Below are 21,518 nucleotides of genomic sequence, written 5' to 3' on the forward strand. Positions count from 1 at the left end.
GATTTCATTGATCTGTTCTACTGTTTGTTTTATTTTTATATCAGTGATTTCTGCTATAATCTTTATTATTCCCCTTCTTCTGCTGGTTTGGCTTTATTTGCTGTTATTTTTCCAGCTCTTTTAAGATGTGTATTTGAGACCTTTCTTTTTTCTTGAGGAAGGCCTGGATTGCTATACACTTTCCTCTTTTGACTACCTTTATAGCATCTCAGAGGTTTTGGGTTGTCATGTTTTCATTTTCATTGGCTTCCATATACTTTTTAATTTACTCTTTAATTTCCTGGTTAACCCATTCATTCTTTAGTAGGATGTTCTTTAATCTCCAAGTATTCATGGTCTTTCCAATTTGTGTGTGTGTGGGTGTGTGTGTGTGTGTGTGTGTGTGTGTGTGTGTGTGTGTGTGATTTTGAGCTACATAGCCTTGTGGTCTGAAAATATGCAAGGCATGATCTTGATCTTTTTGTGCTTGCTGAGGGCTGATTTGTGTCCCAGTATGTGATTTATTATGGAGAATGTTCCATATGCACTCGAGAAGAATTTGTATTGTGCTGCTTTAGGATGAAAAGTTCTGAATATATCTGTTAAGTCCATCTGATCCAGTGTGTCATTCAAAGCCATTGTTTCCTTGTTGGTTTTCTGCTTAGGTGATCTGTCCATTGCTATTAGTGGGGTGTTGAAATCCCCTATTATTATGAAATTATTATAAATAAGTTTATTTGTGATAAATTGATTTATATATTTGGGATCTTTCCAGTTGAGGGCGTAAATATTTATAATTGTTAGATTTTCTTGATGGATAGACCACTTACTTGTGATATAATGCCCTTCTTTATCTCTGTTTATGGTTTCTATTTTAAAATCTACTTTGTCTGATATAAGTGTGGTTACACCAGCTTTCTTTTGACGACCATTAGCATGATAGATGGTTGTCCATCCTCTTACTTTCAATATGCAGATGTCCTTAGGTCTAAAATGAGTTTCTTGTAAGGAGCATATAGATGCATCTTGTTTTCTTATCCATTCTGATACCGTATGGCTTCTGATTGGAGTGTTTAGTCTGTTGACATTTAGAGTGAGTGCTGAAAGATATGAATTTAGCGCCATTGTGTTGCCTGTTGAGTTGGTGTTTCTGGTGATGTTCTCTGGTCCTTTCTAGTCTTTGTTGCTTTCTAGTCTTTTTTGTTTTGTTTCATCTTTTCTCCACTCAGAGTCCCCCTTAAAATGTCTCTCAGGGCTGGGTTGTTGGTCACGAACTCCTTTAGTTTTTGTTTGTCTGGGAAACTCTTTATCTCTTCTTCTATTTTGAATGACAGCTTGCTGGATAAAGAATTCTTGACTGCATATTTTTCCCAATTCAACATGTTGAATGTATCCTGCTACTCCTTCCTGGCCTGCCAAGTTTCTGTGGATAGGTCTGCTGGGAACCTGATCTGCCTTCCCTTGTAGGTTAAGGACTTTCTTTCACTTGCTACTTTCACAATTCTTTCCTTTTCTGTGTATTTTGTGAATTTGACTATGATATGCCTTGGTGATGGTTGGTTTTTGTTGAATCTAATGGGAATTCTCTGTGCTTCTGGATTTTGATGTCTATGTCCCTCCCCAGATTAAGAAAGTTTTCTGCTATAATTTGCTCACATAATCCTTCTGCCCCCTTTTCTCTCTCTTTGTCTTCTGGGACTCCTATGATTCAGATCTTATTCCTTTTTAATAAGTCACTGAGTTCTCTTAGTCTTGTGATCTTTTGCCTTTATTTCCCTCTTTTTTTCCTCCTTATTATTCTCCATAATTTTGTCTTCTAAATCACTGATTCATGGCTCTGCTTCACCCGTCTTTGCTGTCGTGGAATCCGGTGGAGATTACATCTCAATTATAGCATTATTAATTTCGTCCTGACTAGATTTTATTTTTTATCTCTGCATAATGGGATACTATACTTTTTTCAATCTTAGTGTTCTTATTATTATGGTTCTAAGTTCTAGGTCAGAGTCTTGCTTATAACTATATTGATTAAGCCCCTGGCTGTCATTTCTATCTCTTCTTTTTTTTGTGTGTGTGGGGGGGTGAGTACCTTTGTTTTGTCATTTTGGAGGTAGAAAATAATTAATAGAGTGAAAAATAAAAATAAAAAAAAATAAAAACAAAAGAAAAAAAATCAAATAAAGGAAGCTAGATCCTAGGTGTGTTTTGGTCTGCTTGTTGAAAGAAGCTTGGTAGAATAGAGAAAAAAAAAATTTTTAAAGGTAAAATTTTTTTAAAGTTTAGTGTTTACTTATTTTTGAGACAGAGAGAGACAGAGTGTGAGTGGGAGAGGGGCAGAGAGAGAGGGAGACACAGAATCTGAAGCAGGCTCCAGGCTCTGAGCTGTCAGCACTGAGCCTGTTGAGGGGCTTGAACTCACCAACTGCAAGATCATTACCTGAGCCGAAATCAGATGCTTAACTGACTGACCCACCCACGTGTCCCAAAAAAGTTTTTTTAATTTAAAAAAATATATGCATAATAAAATAGAATGAAATGAAATAGAATAAAATTTTTTAAGTAAAAAATAAAAATAAAATTTTCTCTCTCTGTATCCAAGAAAGAGGAAGAAAAGGAAGGAAAAAAAAAGTCAAAAGAAAAAAAGAAACCAATTAAAACAATTTAAGCAAAAACAGAAGCAAAAAATACAAACAAATAAATGAATCAGCGAACAGAATGAAACCCAAATGACATAACATCCAGTTTCTCCTAGAACTGAGACTATGAAGGCTTCTCTAGTCCATACACTAAGCAGGAGGAGTGACTTGTGCTGGTTTTCTAAGGGATGCGCTTGGATGGTGCAGCTGGGTGGGACTTGGAGTAACAGCTCCCTTCTCCATAGGTGGTGTTGCTATACTTACTGTGGTGGATCAGTGTGGTGAGCATGTGCATGTGTGCACATACATGTGCACAAGAGGGGTGGAAATGGCTTCACCCAGCTCCCTGGTCTCTGGCACAGAAATTTCGCACTGTCACCAACCTGTGATCAAGCACCCCTCCTTTGTCTCAGGCTTCTGTACACTCCCCACCTCTTTCCTGTCCATGTCCAAGCTGTCCACCTGCCAGGCAGCACCTCCCTCCAGAGTCTTATCTCAGATGGGTTTGTGTTTCAGAACCCCACAGTTCAGAGACCCATGGCTTGGACATGTGTCTACTCTCGGGGGAGGGACTTGCTGACGAATGGCCAGGTGCCTCAGAAAATGTTCATGCGATCATGCAGTGCCAGAGGTTCAGAGATTATGACAAACCACAACAAACAGCTGGCACCAAGTTTCACCACACCATGTCATCTTTGTCCAAATACCAGAAAACATGGGTGCTGTCTGGGGTCCACCTTTGCCTGTGGAGAGGTGTGTGGCCTCTACCAAATGCACCCCAAGCAGGGGAATTGCTTCTCCCCATGTGGCACATGGACCCCTCAGTCCCTGCTGCCTGCTCCTGGGGATTCCTCCTATTTCCTCACTAAAGCACTGCCAGGCACTGAGCTCTCAAACTTCAGATTCTATGCTCCACTGTTTATAGAATTTTTGTGGCACCGAAACCTTCTCCTTTCTTCCCATCCATGGTTTTGGGGAACAGATTTCTTGTTCAGTTCCCTGAGAGTGTTTTCACTCTTTCTCTTTCTCTCCAGCACTTTGGGGGAATGCCTTTCTTGCATGATCCCAGTGCACAACAGTCTCCCCCTTTTCCTTTATCTGCCCTCTCTCTGCAAAAACAGCTCCCTAACCTCTGTGCCTTTTCTCTCTCCCAGTTCACCTCTCTGTACCACATACCTGCCAAGTTCCATGGCTCATACTTTGCAGATTGTTATGTTAATCCTCAGATGAATTTCCTAGGTCTTCAAAATGGTTTGGTGCTGATCTGGATGCATTTCAGGCACCAGACAGTCTCAGGGTCTCCATGCTGCTTCACCATCTTAACTCCCAGTCCAATGGGACTCTTAAGATAAAAATATAGTCTTACCACACAAGAAAAAGTCATTAGTGAAAGAAAAAATAGACTCATATCAAACTCTTGAATTTGTGACTCTAGGACATCTCCCACTCAATGAAAACCTTAAGGCAATAATGTGGCACAAAAATAGTATCCATGGTTAAAATTGATTGGATTGGATTATCTTAATTATATATATATATATATATATATATATATATATATATATATATATACACACATATGTACACATATATATGTATTCTTTTCTTTGCATCCACGTGTTTGTTATTGGTAAAACTTCTGATTTTCACAGGAAATAGAAGTGGCCCCACAGAATAGTCTAGGAAAATTGCTAGAAAATAAATGAAATGTGTTGTGATTTTCATATAACAAATGGTCTCACTCTGTTTTTGTTATGTATTAGTTCAAAAATTCATAAGAAAAAAAGATCTGAGAGCAAGCTCATCATGGTTTTGTTTAGTCTGGTAGAATATAATGTGATGAATGGAAAGGGACAATATTTTTTTTTCATGCTGTATCATTTGCTGATAGTGTTGTTTTGAATATATAACAGATCTAAATACATTTCTATTGTTGAACAAATCAGCAATGCATTTTCTCATCAATCAATTTAGGGAAAAAGAGTCAGTCGAATTAGACTAGATTAACATTTTCATTTGATCAAATATTTGTCCAAGTAATTCATGCATACAAAATATTCAAAACCATGTCACACTTTAAAATACTTTACTAATAGCATTATAATTGATACTTTAATTAATTTTATATGTAGAATAACTTTCTTCTATCTCTCAAAAGAAAATAAATTTTGGAGTCAGTAGTTCCTCAAACAAGTTTTCTTAATACCCAAACCAAATCACCCAAATCCATTTTTTTTTCTCCAGAAATTTCCATCTGGCTTGCATGCTTGACAGGAAGCAACCATTATCATAATTTAAAATAATACATGATTAAAAATAAACCTGATTGTTAGTAATTCTGGACTTTTAAGTCATAGAAGTAAAAAAATTAAGGTAAAAGAGTTATATATGGACTGTTGCAAAATATGTAAAATAATATTTTTAACTAACAACTCAGGCTTTTTATAACCTTAATATGAATATTTTCCAAACTTTTTTGAGCATCAAATGACACATGGCTTAAAATATGCAAAATTAATATATGCTAGAGATACAAAATTCTATTGTACAAAATTTATAAGTGTCATGTATGTATGTGTTTATATGTGTATGTTTAAGAACACTTAACATGACATCTATCTTAAAAGTTTTGAAGTGCACAATATGGTATTCTTGACTATAGACACTATGTTGTACAGCAAGTCTCTTGACTTATATTCATCTAATATATTCTTACATTCATCTTATATTCATCTAATATAACTGAAATTTTAAACACAATGAACAACTTCTCATTTGCCTCTGGTAATAGTATCACAAGTGTTTGCATATGTTTGAATACATTAAGTGATACATATTAAATATGTGCAGATCTTTGTATATCAGTTATACCTCCCCAAAACTTTATGTATCTATGTGTATAATAGTATACAGTATAGTATATATGTGTATATATGTTTGTATATGTATGTATATGTATGTGTGTATATATATATGTATATATGTGTGTGTATATATGTATATATACACATATATATATGTAATAGTGCATCCTATGTAGCACATTCAATATTAAGCTAAAAAAATGTCAAGAGTGGGAATTCAAATGGTCTAGAAAAAATGTCAATGAGCATTTTACAATAAAAGAGATTCGTTTTGTTTTATTGATATAATCAAGTCTTGTTTGGATAATGGCAATTGGAAGGATAGGGAAAAATTCCCAGGAGAGTCAAGAATTAAGTTTAGCAGTGGGAAACAATGGAATGAAAAGGGCAGGTAAGACTTTTAGAAAGTCAATTTTGTTTTGCAGGGCATTGTTTCTGCCATGTCCTCAGCCAGCAGTGCCTTATATTCTTTCATTAGCTATCTCAATCTTTCTCAACCATCAAGGCAACTTTGTAGAAAAATTTTATGTGGTCTCCTGAGGCAAAATAAATACATCTTACTTTTGCATTCCTGAAATATGTTTCTTATACTTCTACTAAGGGCTTCTGTAATTCTATATGACATTTGATTTAGTTCTGTTTGTTTTCGTCTATTAAATGTTAAACTCCTTAAGCCAAAAACGATTTTAACAGAATTTTTTTTATTCTCATAATGTCATGAACACTGAATAACACAAAGTAGATATCAAAGAGTTCATTGAAATAGAAGACAATAAAAGGGAACTAATATAGGATAGTAAAGTGAAGGATTTTTTTAAGGATAATAAGAATTTTGATTCATAACATAATGGTAACTCTCTAGAAAATTAAAATTAAAATTAATGCGACAATGTGAATGAATCTCACAAGCATAATATTGAACAGAACACAGACACACAGTAGCAGCACATACTGGATGATCCCATTTAGATGAAGTGTAACAAGATGCACAAGTAACTTCTGAGGATAGAATTCATGATATTAGCACTTCTTGGGAGGTGCCACTAAGAGAAAGCAATAGGGGCTTTGGGCATGCTAGAATATTCTGCGTCTTTAGTTGATGCTTACTGAACAGAAGTGTTCTAACTATGAAATTCATTGAACTGTATACTGGTTGGTGTGCTTTTCTGGATGTGTTATACTTTGATAAAAAGTTCTGCATCAAAGTGTGGTTTAGTCCAGTTTGAGTGAGAAAACACGTGTGACAGCAGAGATGAAAAATGCTATACCTGGTTTTGCAAAGAATGTTGATGAAAACCTCAATTCAGGATGTAAAAGCCATTGTGATGGTGAAATTTATGGAAATCCTCTTGGCGTTTTTGTTTTTGTTTTTGTTTCCTGGTGTAGGATGAGTTTGGGGATGTCATAAACTGGTGGATTTGTCAGGCCTTAGTGAGAGGCATCCTCCACTGTATTTTGCAATGAATACAATGGGCTGTCTTTGAAAAGCATCTCAAAAGATGAGTAACAGAATCCAGATGATGAAAACACATTCGTCAACGTTCTTTTTATGATTTGAAGTGACTTTAAAGTTTGTTAGAATTGTGTAGATAGAAATTAAAAATAAAACAAACGAAGAAATAAAAAGAGTTTATCACAAACTTTGGATTTTGTGGCTACGTGTGGACATTGGCTATGAGTCACTGGTAACATTTGTAACATTCAGGCCTTCAGACCAAACAGCACATCACATGGGAGCTGAACACAGTATTTAAGCTTGTTTGCAATATACTAAGAAATTTAATTTTATTTTCTCCATCTGTTGTTATTTTGTATTTCTGATTCACAGTTTAAAACCAAACTGAATGCCATTGTGTATGTTTTCTAAATGATCGATATAATATGTGTTAAAATCCCAACTCTTGGCAGAGGAAAGAGTAAGTCCAATTGCCTTGATTTGAACTTTCCTTCAATTGAAATAAAACAACATTAGGTGATCTTTATATGTTGTGTTCTAAACTCACAACTCATCCCTGACTGCTTATGCTTGAAGTGAAATTGTATTTTTGAAGAATGGAATGCTTCTCTAGCTAACTCCCCAGTGCATAGTTATTCTACTTCTATTTTCCTGAAATGAGGAGCTGCTATTGTATAATGCATCTGGAGGTCATTAAAATGAAAGTTGGTAATTTCTGACTATGGTGCTGGTAATAAGATTTACTTTGTTTTATGGATAAGTTTTTATATAATTGCCCAGTTATTTTAGATGAATTTTATAAAAACTGAGTATAAATGTTGGCCTTTGATAGCCAGGCTAATGTGGCATTTGCAGAAGAGGTATACAGGCATGCTCAGTAGCATGGCATCTAAAAATGCTGTGAATAAGGGAATTAGTGACTTTTCATCCACAATTCATTCAGAGATACTGTGGGCTATTGAGATTGTCTTAGTTAAATTTTATTCATGTTGAAATGCTTACTCTGGCCACACAGTGCTGACTGCTTATCGGAGCTTGTGATGGCCTTCCTGGGATTTCTAGATGAGACTGACTAATAATTATGACTCATCTAAAATTTGGAGGCTGACCTGGAATATATATCTCCACATATTTTGTTATAAAAAAAGATGTGGAAGGTAAGCATTCCAGCTACCTAGTGACATAAAGGGTAAAAGAATAAAAGAACACATTAAAGAAATTTTCTTTTTTAAAATATACATATTTTTAAATGTTTATTTATTTTGAGACAGAGAGAGTGCACAGGTGTATGAGCCAGGGAGGGGTAGAGAGAAAGAAAGCGAAAGAATGAATCCCAGGCAGGCTCTGCACTGTTAGCTCAGAGCCCGCTGTGGGGTTCCATCTTTGGAACCAGAAGATCATGACCTGAACCGAAATCAAGAATTGGACAGTCAACCTTTTGAGCCACCCAGATACCCCAAGAAATTCTCAACTTGTTTTTGTTTCTAATGCATTGATGCTACCTCAGGGGTTGGCAGACTTCTCTGTAAAGAAGCAGAAAGTGAATATTTTAGGCTTTGCTGGCCTTGTAGTCTCTGACACAACCACTCACCTCTGCTCTCATGTACAAGAGCGGCCATAGAAAATTTGTGAACAAATAAAGCCAAAAAAACTTTATTTACTAAAATAGGTAGTCGCCTGGATTTGGCCATGCAGGTGAGTTTGCACACCCCAGTTCAAGACAAATGAAACAATTAGTGTGAGAGCTATTGAAGTTTCTTCTATCCCGTGGCTTAGCTATTCATCTCTGGTACTTTTCTTTCTTTTTCATGCAAGCTTCCTTTAAAGAATAGTTTGTAGGCAGGGCTGGTTCCTAATGGGTGTGTAATCTGTGCAGTCATACAGGACTCCACACTGATAAGTACCCCACATTTGGTTTAATGCTCTGCTACTGTTATCTTCAATTTTTTAATGTTTTTACAAGGGATCCAAACATTTTCATCTTGTGTTAAGCCCTACGCATTACGTTATTGATCCTGGCATGTATCACTTGATGTATACTTCACACTCTTTGTTGCATGGTTTCAACCAATGTTCTTATGAAACTTTTCCCTGGACAATCAGATCATGATGTCATACGAAACTCATCTTTCTCATCCACCATGTAGCATTGGATGCCTTTGACCTACTCTAAGCTTTTGACATTAAGGGATGTATTTGTTTCTAAATTGATACTAATTCTTTTTTTTAATTAACTAATCTCTTTGAAGATTAAAATATAAGTTATATGATTTATAATATATCGGTCATGGTTGGGTGGGGAAAATTGAAGCCATTTATGTATTTCTGTAACAGAAAGGATTTAATACATAAAATTGGTCACAGGGTTTTGGAACTTTGACATAGCAAAAAGGCTATGCTAAGGTACCACAGATATTAGAAACTGCAAGAACCAGCCACTGCCTCCAGGACTTGGGAAACCAAAGACAAGGGAGTAGACATTAGGATATGGGATGATGTGTGCCCCTGACACTGGTACCTCTGATGGAAGAACCTCACAATGAGTGCTCTGACTGATGTGAGAATCTATGAGGTGATAATGGAAATACGGCAATAATATGGCAGCTGGGGAACTAAACCTGTCTTTTGCTACTGGAAGGGAGAGGCAGGAACTAGAGGCAAGAAAGAAATTTCTTCCCTCCTTGTCCTGCATTACCAACTTCCACCAGGCCTCTAAAGAGTCTGGGAAATGCAGTTTGTAGCCTATCATTCTCAGTGTCACAAAGCAGAGAACGCAAGGTTAAACTTAGAGTTGAAAGACAAGAGTAAAATAAAACAAAATAAAATAAAATAAAATAAAATAAAATAAAATAAAATAAAATAAAATAAAATAAATTAAAAGTAACCTAGTTGCTGAAGAAGAAAGTCAAGAAAATATATCTCACATGTATCCTCTGTAATGTATGCCCATGACATATTTAATAACATCTGTAAAGTAAATATACTATGTTTTCTTACAACATTCCATGATTTAGGATGGTGGTATTTGGTTAAAAGCAAAAGTCAGTTGAAATCTTTCTATCATTGGGGTTCCTGGGTGGCTCAGTTGGTTAAGCATCCGACTTTAGCTCAGGTCATGATCTCGTGGTCCGTGAGTTCGAGCCCCACGTCAGGCTCTGTGCTGACAGCTCAGAGCCCAGAGCCTGTTTCAGATTCTGTGTCTCCCTCTCTCTCTGACCCTCCCCCATTCAAGCTCTGTCTCTCTCCCTCTAAAAAATAAATAAACGTTAATTTTTTTTTTTTTAAAAAGGAAATCTTTCTATAGAAAATGAAGAAAATGTAGCTACCTGAATCCGGAGAGACTTTTAGAATATTCATAGAAAGTCACTAAAGTCATTTTGTGCCAGTATTACATTTATAATTTGATAACTATTAACTCTTTTCCCAGAGAAACATACGTACATATACTCATATCCAGAATTGCATTTGTTTTGAATGGGCTGATTCATCCTTTGAAGTTCATTCTTGGTCCCATTTAAAGAACCTCTAGATATGCAGGAACAAATGGCTTCGTTGTAAAGGTTCTTCAAAAGTTGCAGATAGGCATCAAATAGACTTCCTTTCAAGCTTGTACTCCCTGATCAGAGATTAGACGGTTCAAGATATGTAACATTAATTCTTTTTCAGAATCTGCTTTAGCTAGAAGAAAGAACCCAAACAAACAGAAATCTTAGGTAAGCTAATAAATTACTCTTTAGGACCCTTTAAAGAATCAAAGTGGTGTTTGAAGTAGATAATTGGAAAATGACTATAATAAAACCACTGAGAAAGAAAGCCTGCATGCAACACTTGATATCAGTGTTTTACAAGTATGAGCAAATATGGTGACATTTATAAGATGCTATTATATTGTGTTGAATAAATGATGTATATGGCCTATGAATGTAAGGCAGAGTATTCATGGTACCACTTAAGTCCCTAATCAAAATGAATAACTCTTTTGATGGCAAGGAAAATCAATAATTAGAGAAGAAAGCTTCCTTTGAGGACTTGAAGGCAGTGGCTTTAAAAGTAATATTTAGACTTGTGAGATAGCCCCAGGAGTAGAAGTGCCAGAGTTTATATGCATGCGTTTCAAAGGATGTTATAGATTCAGATGAGTGAAAAGCTGAATCTTTGGTTTGTATTCTACTCTATAGTAGATCAGTAAACATTGGCTTAGTTGTTAATCTTCATAAGTTTTAGGAGTAGCTATTTTTCATATTCAGTTCTTTTAAGGGAAAGGAGATGTTTTGCAATTTTTTCTTATAGTATCCAGGAAGAAATTTCTACTGTTTGTAGTTATGCATTACCCTAAATCAATGACTTTCAAACTTGGATGTTTATTAGAATCAGCTCTATAACCTTTAGAACACTAAGATCTGAACCCCATTCCCCAAAATTCTTATTTAGTTGTCCTGGGGTGTGGTGTGTACATCAGTGTTTTTCACCCCTTCCCAGCTGGATCTCTTGTGAGGCAACAGTTGAAATCACTGCAGCTAGTTCATTCTTGAAGGGCCCCATGCAGGAAATAAGAAGATCTCAAAACTCTTTTGTATTGCTTTATACCAACATAATTATACCTTTAGGTTACCTGTTCATAGCATTGTTTTTTTTTTTAATTTTATTCTCTAATGTCTTTATTACACCTATTGAAAATTCTTTTTTAAAATTTCATTCTCTAGTGTCTTTATTACACCTATTGAAAATGCTTTACCTTTTCATCTCCCCATTACTGTTCTCTTAAAGCAGCACCATGTGACAAATAATTTGAATTTTCAGAAAAGAATGCAAAGCTTGGGATTGCAAGGGACACATGAATCAATGCTGAACTGATTGTGATCTGAAAGTTCCTGTTTTAGCAATATAATTTCAGGAGATAATATTCTAGATCAAGAGCCCAAGTACCTGGGTGCATTGTTATACCATCACATGATTACTTCCATATCTGCCAGTTCTATGCAGACAAGTGATTTCCTCACTCAGAGAGAATTTGCTAGACCACAGTTTCTCATGCTATTTCATCAATTCCTATAGATTTGGTCCTGACAGTCTTCACAAATACCTTATACCCCTTAATTTCTAATATTTCTATAAGTGAGAATTCAAATTTCTGACCACAATCCTGATTCTTCAGATCTTGAGTTTTAAACCTGAGATGTTCAGCCATTTTCACTGTTCCCTCATAAACACTTTACAGGAGGAGAATTTTTCCCCTTTCTTTTGAAAGTGAATAAAATGAAAATGATTCAAAAATTGTTTGGTGTTAATCACAGCAGAGCCAAGGATTTAAGATTCTAGGTTTTCTGGCTTTTGGCGTAATGCACTCTACACTAGACTATTGCTGCCTTTCTCTAGTTATAGAGCACTGAAATCAGACATCTGTTAAATATTGTATGTGACAAATTTTATATAAGTGTTCTCTGGCTTACTAGGAACATTTTTAATACTAACATATTTCATGATGCAATGTGAAAGAAATACAGTGAAATATATATTTTTATGGTATAAAATTTCAATTAATTTTTTATCATTTTCACTGGAGATAATGAATAGACAGAATATATTGCCTGTAAAGCAAGGAGAACATGTGTATCCTGAGACTGAGAAAATAAGGTCAGGAGGAAAATAAGGAGGTTTATTAACTCCTTTTAAACTAACTCTTCTATGAAGCTGGGATATATATATATATATATATATATATATATATATATATATATATATATAAATGGATTGAGATATATATATATATAGATAGAGATAAAGATAGATAGATATGCTTAATTTGCTATTTTGAGGCAACCTTAACAACTTTTAGGAGTCAGGAGGCTGAAATTTAAGGAGAAAGACTCCTGCTTGTTAAGAAGAACCCCATAGAATTACTATTTGTCTATCAATATTGCTTTGTAGAGCTCATTTTAAAGCCTCCATAATTTATTCAATTGACTTTGACTTCCAATGTGCATCTCATTTTGTGACAGCAACAGTAGCCAATATCAGCTACACATACTCTGAGTGAAGAAATGATTTGAAGTTCCCTGACTCCTGCTTTTCTTCACCAATGACCATATCAAAAAAGACTCCAGTTGACTGAATGGAGATTATCTTGCAGAACTGGCCCTTGTTTTTAAGACACGTGTTTCACGTCAAGGATATAGTCTCTTGTCTTTGAAAATTAACTCAGTGGGGTGTCTGGGTGGCTCAGTCGGTTGAGCATCCGACTTTGGCTCAGGTTATGATCTCATGGTTTGTGAGATGGAGCCCCGTGTCAGGCTCTGTGCTGACAGCTCAGAGCCTGCAGCTTGCTTCGGATTCTGTGTCCTCCTCTGTCTCTGCTCCTCCCCTGCTCATACTTTGTCTCTCTCTCAAAAATAAACATGAAAGAAAAAGAAAAAAAAAAAGGAAAACTCAACATGAATCCAGGGATGGCATGGCATTTTCATATAGTTGGTTCTTCCTAGCTCCTTCCCAGAATATCTTTTTTATGTTTTTTTTCTTCTTTTCTTTTCTTTTCTTTTCTTTTCTTTTCTTTTCTTTTCTTTTCTTTTCTTTTCTTTTCTTTTCTTTTCTTTTTTCTTTTCTCTTTTTTCTTTTTCTTTCTTTCTTTCTTTCTTTCTTTCTTTCTTTCTTTCTTTCTTTCTTTCTTTCTTTCTTTCATTCTTTCTTTATTTCTTTCAGAGAGAGAAAGGAAGAGAGAGCATGCATAGGTATGAGCAGGGGAGAGGCAGAGAGAGAGGGAGACAGAGAATCCCAAGCAGTGCAGAGCCTAACATGGGGCTTGATCTCAGAAACCATGAAATCATGACCTGAGCCGATATCAAGAGTTGGAGGCTTGACCAACTGAGCCACCCATGCTCCCCATATTTCCCAGAATATCTTAAAACCAGTTACAATATAATTATTTTTTTTAATATGAAAAACAAATCATGTAAGAAAGAGATTCTGCCCTTGCATATTCTCATAATGGTGGAAGTGTACAGAAAAGGGCAAACACTTTATTAATTGTGTAATGTCTTAAGAAAAAGTCCTTGGTAGACACAATTTCTCTCTGTTTTTTAAGTCTCTTGGGCAACTTTGTTTGTCTTTTGAGAGCAGCTATGTGTTCCCCACTCCAATAGGCTTTCATTTCCTCCCAGAGAACTAGGAATCTGACCCCCTTGACCATAATAAAGCAGGTCAGAGATGCAGCCACAAGTGGTCATCTGCCAGACATTAACTGCAGCTGTCTGAAGCAAGTGAACTCTTCATTTCAGGACTTGCCCATCAAGGTCTGTGTAGTCCAGGAGCTGCCACTGACCATGGTTGCCATTCCTAGAAATGAAAATAGCACGAAGGAAGTAGAGATGAGTGGTGGAAGGAAAACAGTTCTTAACCAATATACAATCTACAAACACAATTCCATAGATGTTATGAAGATTTTCTTATGTCCATATGATAATTTTATCATTTTTGTTTTCCAGGTATAGAAATCTGTTTAACTAGATAATATCTTACTAGATATAGAATTGATGTTGGTAATATCTTTGGGGTAATAATGCTATATACTGAAATATACCTTGAGCATTCTTTCTAAATTCATTTCTTAGACTACAAAAATACATGGGCATACTAAAGTACTTCTTTATGTTAGAACATGAATTTTATTTACTCAGAAGGGTAGTTGGAAAAAACAACTCAAAATCATGGCCAGAAACAAGAGCTGAGTGAACTGAGTATCAAAATCAAAGAAAAGATGGAGCTGTTTATATCTACATATTGTTTCCCCTTTTATGCATTGTTTAGATACAATAGACTTTTTAGTCTTTTTTTTTTTAACTTAAGTATAATTGACATACTGTGTTATATTAGTTTCAGGTATACAGTATTTCAGGTATTCTAGGTAGTTTTCAGTGCTCATCAAGAAAAGTATACTCTTTTTTAAACGTTAAAAAAATTTAAGTTTCATTTTTATTTTTGAGAGAGAGAGAGAGAGAGAGAGAGAGAGAGAGAGAGAGAGGCAGAGCATGAGTAGGGAGTGGCAGAGAGAGAGGGAGACACAGAATCTGAAGCAGGCCCCAGACACAGAGCCCAACACAGGACTCAAACTCACAAACTGTGAGATCATGACCTGAGCTGAAGTCGGACGCTTAACCGACTGAGCCACCCAGGCACCCCAAGAAAAGTGTACTCTTAATCTTCTTTATTTCACCCATCCCCCACCTACCTTCCCTCTGGCAACCACTAGTTTGTTCTCTGTATATAAGCATCTTTTTTTGTTTGTCTTTTTTTCTTTCATTTATTTTGTTTCTTAAATTATACATATGACTGAAATCACAGGGTGTTTGTCTTTCTCTGACTGACTTATTTCACTTGGCATTACACTCTCTAGATCCATCCAAGTTGTTGCAAATGGCAAGATTTCGTCTTTTTATGGCTGAATAATATTCTTTATACACACACACACACACACACACATATCATATCTGCTTTATACCTTCATCTATGGGTAGACACCTGGGTTTCTTCCATATCTTGGCTATTATAAATAATGCTACAATAAACACAGGGGTGCAAATACCTTTCCAAATTAATGTTTTCATATTCTTTGAGTAAATACCCTATAGTGGAATTACTGGATCCTATGGTAATTTTATTTATTCATTTATTTTTATTTTATTTATTTTTGTTGTTTAACTTTTATTTCATGATCATAAATTTTACTCTGCCATCCAGCTGGACTTGGAGGGGAGTAAGGAAAACTTGGGACCCATGGAGCTGCCGCGGAAGCTCAAAGGTTGCAGGAGATTTTAAGCAGATGGGGGTGAAGTGGTGCTCTACCAAACTGTGAAGGAGTGGTCTGGTAGTTAAGATAAAACACAAATCAAATTTATTAGATTTGTCCACAGTCAGCAATGGCGATCTTCTAGCTGGTCTTGACATTCCTGGACCCCACGCTCCATGGCTTCCGAAGTTCATGCCTTCCTTCACCTTGCTAAACGCCACGTGCTTGTCATCTAACCATTTGGTCTTGGCAGTGCAGATGAAAGACTGAGAACCGTTCATGTTGGGTCCAGCATTTGCCATGGAAAGAATGCTAGGGCATGTGAGCTTCAGGATGAAATTCTCATCATCAAATTTCTCCCTATAGGGAGATGGACTTGCCATCAGGGCCATTATTGCACCACCCTGGCACATAAATCTCGGAATAATCCTATGAAAGCAGGAACCTTTGTGATCAAAAGCATTCTCCCCAGTGCTCCGAGCATGTAAATCCTCTGCTGTTTTTGGAAATTTGTCTGCAAACAGCTCAAAGGAGACATGGCCCAAGGGCTAGGTGTCCACAGTGATATCAAAGAAGAACATGGTGGGGTTGACCATGCTTGGGCAGGTTGGTGGTTCCAGGGCGGCAGTGTCTGCAAGGCCTGGCAATTTTATTTTTAATGTTTTGAGGAATTTCCATAGTGTTTTCCATAGAATAGACTCTATTAACGTGTGTAAGATTGTTAGGTTTCTCTGTGTATCCATTTCACTAATTTAATAAATATTAAGTATCTACAGTGCATTTGCTGATCTGGTAAATACTGAAAGTACAACAAAAAGACAAACAGACCTTACCCCTAGTGTAATAAGGAAGACAGGCATTATTCAAATAATTACATACTATATGAATATAAACTGAACTCTAATCATGGAGGAGATGTTATGATTGCCTGTCATACAGGCCTGGATTTTAACTGGGGCTTGAAAAAAATGGTAAGAATATATTTGTTATATAATTCTTAGGAGTTTCTTTTTGAATATGAATACAACTTTCCTTTTTCTCTCTTTAACTTTGTTTATGTCATGGTTCTTCATTGTGTGCAACTATGAATCATTGGTAGCAGCTACATAAAGCTATAAGTGAAGAAAAAGGACTCTGATTTTCTATTTACCATGGCTATAGGAGCTGAGTATTATTAGCACACTTCTATTCACATTACCATTATACTCTTGTAGAAGTGGGACACCTGGGTGGCTCAGTCAGGTAAGAGTCTGACTTCGGCTCAGGTCATGATCTCACTGTTCATGAGTTTGAGCCCTGCGTTGGGCTCTGTACTAACAGCTCAGAGCCTGGAGCCTGCTTTGAATTCTGTGTCTCCTCTCTTTCTGCCCCTCCCCTGCTCATGCTGTGTCTCTGTGTCTCAAAAAGAAAGAAACATTAAAAAACAAATAAACAAATAAACAAATAAATAAATAAATAAATAAATTATTGTAGAAATAAAAATACCAGAAATATATATTTTGTTTCATCAATAAGATAACATTTATTTGCTGATCATCTATGTAAAATATTGAATAAGGAAGGCAAAATATTGAAGTTGGTAACTAAAGTATGCAGTATAAATCAAATGATTTTTTGAAAATTTAAAATGAAGTCCACAGAAGCTTATAAATTAAAGAATATTTGAATATATTTGCATATATTGTATGTATGTGTATATATATATATATATATACACACACATGTATATATATATATATATCAAACTTAATTGTGATTTTTGTTTGTTTGTTGGCTGACCATAATTTAGTCTATTTCCCTTGTTTAGAGTACAATTTTTCCCAGAGAAAAGCAGTCATGACTTTTATAAGGCCTTAGAAGAATGGCAAAATTTTACTAGTTATAGAGGTTGTAAGAAGTTTAGTGTCTTTTCTATTAATGCATACTATCTCATAAGTTAGACTTATACGAAATTAGAAATCCATTTGATTTCTTTGAATATATGCAGCAAGAGATAAAAACTGTAGGTATGTGTTTAAATTTGGGGATAGTGATCAGAAAAACTGGTGTGTTTTTAAAGGAGTTTAATCTGGAGTGCCAGGGTGGCTCAGTTGGTTAAGTGTCCAACTTCGACTCAGGTCACGATCTCACAGTTCATGGGTTTGAGCCCCGTGTCAGGCTCTGTGCTGACAGCTCAGAGCCTGGAGCCTGCTTTGGATTCTGTGTCTTCCTCTCTCTCTCTGCCCCTCCCCATGTCTCTCAAAAATGAATAAATTTTAAAATATGTATATTAAAAAAAAAGAAAAAAACAATACAAAGAGTTTTTGTTTTTCCTGAGAAAATTAGCTGCCAATCTTTCTCAGGCTTATGAATAAAGTATCTCCCTTTTGAGACAGTTTAAATATTTTATTTATTTATTTAGGCCTTTCTGAGAGAAGCAGAATGGCACTGTGGTAAGGACATGTGTGTTGGGGTCTTAGAGCTTTGTGTTCCCATCACAAGTATCTGTGGTGTCTCACTGATCTTGTGTCCCAAATATCTGTGGTGTCTCACTGTTCTTGTGAGAACAGTGCCTGAGAACCATGCCTACCTTGCCTGATTGTCATGGAGCCATTTGCTCTTATGTGACAGTTCTTAACATGGTGGTAAATATTTGCTCAATAAAACAGGCTTTATTAAACATTCATAATTGTCACTTCTGAACACCTTAGAATATCTCTGTGAACTTTTATGTTGTCAAGAGGTTTAATGTATAAAAGAGTGACAATTTGTTTTAAAAACATTATAAAAAAAGGCCTCTGTCATCCGTTAGCATGAAATTTAACACTAGGCTTCAGATGTTTCATTTAAAAAAATACCTTTAAAATTGTTATTTGTTAAAAATCTTATTTACTTAAAAAGAGTAAGTGAATTATTTCAATAACAAGAAAGACACAAAAACTGTTCAAGTATGACTGGGCTCTTTTAATGACAATACTTATGGTCTACATATTTATATATTAATTTGTATATTAATTTGTACACCTGTGAATCTTTAAAAATACACTTTCTCATCTATATGAAGGGACAAAGTAATATGAGGCCATTCTGATGATTTTTGCAACAGCTGTTTAAAAAGATTTCTAGAAAAAAAAATACCTGTTATATTTTAATTTACTTAAAAAGCAATTTTGCCTCCTACCCTAAGGATCTCATAATGCATTGTAAATGGTCCTGTTTACATACCATACAGAATTATAGGATTTTCTAAATGGATAGAAGGAGTTGTATTAACTCTTTCTGACCAAATATGCCCTATTAGTCTGTAAGGGTGAATGGAATTCTGAGTTCTTGCCAGGGAGTAAATTAAGCACTTGGAGACTCTTCATTTAATGATCTCATGAATCCTCATGATATTCCTTATGAGGTAGATGACAAGTTGTATTAGCTCCATTTGTATTACAAGAAAAATTAAGCCTAAAGTTGTTATACAATTTCAATACATAGATTTAAAAATGTGTTTCTACCACAGTATGGTCTATAGGATTATATCATTGCACATGTGTTATAATTACTTTGTGCATGTAGAATTACTTTTGGGGCCTCTTCAAATTGAAATTATAGCCTTATGCTTTGTGTTTTATGTCTTTTTATATATCAATAAGTACCATGTCCCCAAAGCCTTTTCCAAGACCTATATTTTGCATTTCTCTGAGTACACAGGCTTTCCCATTTGTGGGAATAACTATGTTAAAATCTCCCAGGAGATAGCCTAATCCTTATAGAAGATCAAATATCTTAGTCCTGAGCATCACTCAGCCCTCCTTTAAAACATCAATATTGCCAAGGTGTAATGGAACCATCATTTAAGAAGTTCTGTAAGGAGGAATGGTAGTACCATCATTTACAGATTGTTGTGAGAAGACATTTCTTTAGCCATCTAGAAACAAGAAGACAAAGAGTCTCGACTATGGAAAGTTGGCTCATGTAGTTCCCATTTAGCTAAACACAGCTAAACACTGAAAAATGGAGAAAGAATGCTGTTATTAAATGGAAAAAATATTGAACAGAAACAATTCACTTTTAATTGCCATGCCACTCGCTGTCAAATGATACAGTCCCTATGGTCTTTCATTCTCCTTTCTGAAGGTGAATGTTCTGGTTAAGCCTCTCTTAGATAATGGAGAAGTAATATATTAGACCTTATCGGATTTTACTTATATAATTTCATCTTTGTCATCTTTGAGGAAATTATCGGGATAAACAATATTATGTAAGCTCGATTTGAGCATTTGCCTTTGTTTACTATGGTGGATTATAAAATGGAAGTTAGTAGGACTTTGATGTCTATATATTCATACATTTCTAAGAAGAGATTAACAATATATTGACAATTTTGAATGGAGAGTATCCCTGAAGTACACCTAATTTACATTGTCCAGGTGGTTAATTTGTCTCTTCCCAATGTCTCTTCTGAAATCACCGTTATTCTGAAAGATGATGCAAATATATTACCTGGTATGACAAGTTCTTGCTTTTGGTTGCATTCCTACAGAGAAATCATTAGTTTCTGTAAAAGATATTCTCTCCAAATGATAAGAAAATAAAGACCAGCCATAAGAAGAATGAACACTGGACTCAGTGTCACACAGAGAAAGAACTAAATAAATAAATATATATATATATATATGTGTGTGTGTATATATATATATATATACACACACACATATATATATATATATATGTATATAGAGATATGTATAATTAAATTGCTGTGAAGTAATATAAAAGTGATTACCTCTGAGAAGAGATGAAGACATGATAATAATTAAGGAGATCATTAACTTATTTGCTAATATATAATTTCCTTAGAATAAAACTGAAAGCCAATATAAATAGTTAATAGTGGTTAATTCTTGAATGTGATAATGTGGGTTTTTGTTACAATAATATTTTGTGCTTTTCTGTATTTAAAAAAAAATTCACTGAAAAGTAAATTTTAAGAACAATTTCTTAGAAGGAAGTAGAGAATAAAAATTAAGAACATGGCTTAAGCTATGATTTTGAATCCTACTTAATACATTTTCTTCCTGTAACTTATGAAAAACTTAATTCATTGCATCTCAGTTTTCTTTTCCATTAAGTGGTGAAAATAAGTATCACTCAGCATTGCTGCAAGGATTCAATGAAAAAAAATGTCTGGAAAGCATTTTTCACTATACCTGTCATTTAGCAAGCTCTCATTAAATTGTTAGTCTGCTATTATAAAGCAGAGGTACTATTTTTTTTAATAATTAGAAATTGTCCATGTACTAATTGAATAATCGTGTTTTATTGTATCTTTCCATGAAGATAAGTGCCTAATAATTTTCAGATGCTATTGATCTTAAATTCAATGAATTTTTACCTAGTTTTTGAGCACTTGTGTCTGCATGTGTATGTAATATAACATGGATAATTAATGGCTAAATATGCAAAGATTATATAAAAATAAAAGATGCTTAGTAAGAGAAAAGATTAATTTGAATCTTGAAGAATTTAAGAATAAGATACGAATGTGTGTTCACATAGAGCAGAAGGTAATATATGTAAAAAAATGGAGAAAAAAAGCTCAACATTTGATATTTGTGGTCATGTACTCTAGAGAACAACTGTTCAAATTGGATTGGAAACTTGGAATATACGTGTTTTTTTCCCTCTAAATTCTTTTCATTTCCTTTGTTATGTTATTTTACATGCTTCTTGGTTTTAATCATTTATTCTTTAGAGGCTTAAGTGTACATTTTTCTGTTATAAATTCTAGATAAAAGAGGTTAGTGGCATAGTAGCAGACTCAAGACAGTTCT

General features: G+C 35.0%; 1 pseudogene; it reads right to left on the bottom strand.

Annotated features, from left to right (window-relative positions):
- Positions 1-15,822: 15,822 nt before the first annotated feature.
- On the bottom strand, positions 15,823-16,316 carry LOC131497477 (peptidyl-prolyl cis-trans isomerase A-like; annotated as a pseudogene).
- Between the last annotated feature and the right edge of the window lie 5,202 nt (positions 16,317-21,518).

The sequence above is a fragment of the Neofelis nebulosa genome, chromosome 1, assembly GCF_028018385.1.
Source record: "Neofelis nebulosa isolate mNeoNeb1 chromosome 1, mNeoNeb1.pri, whole genome shotgun sequence".
Lineage (NCBI taxonomy): Eukaryota > Metazoa > Chordata > Mammalia > Carnivora > Felidae > Neofelis > Neofelis nebulosa.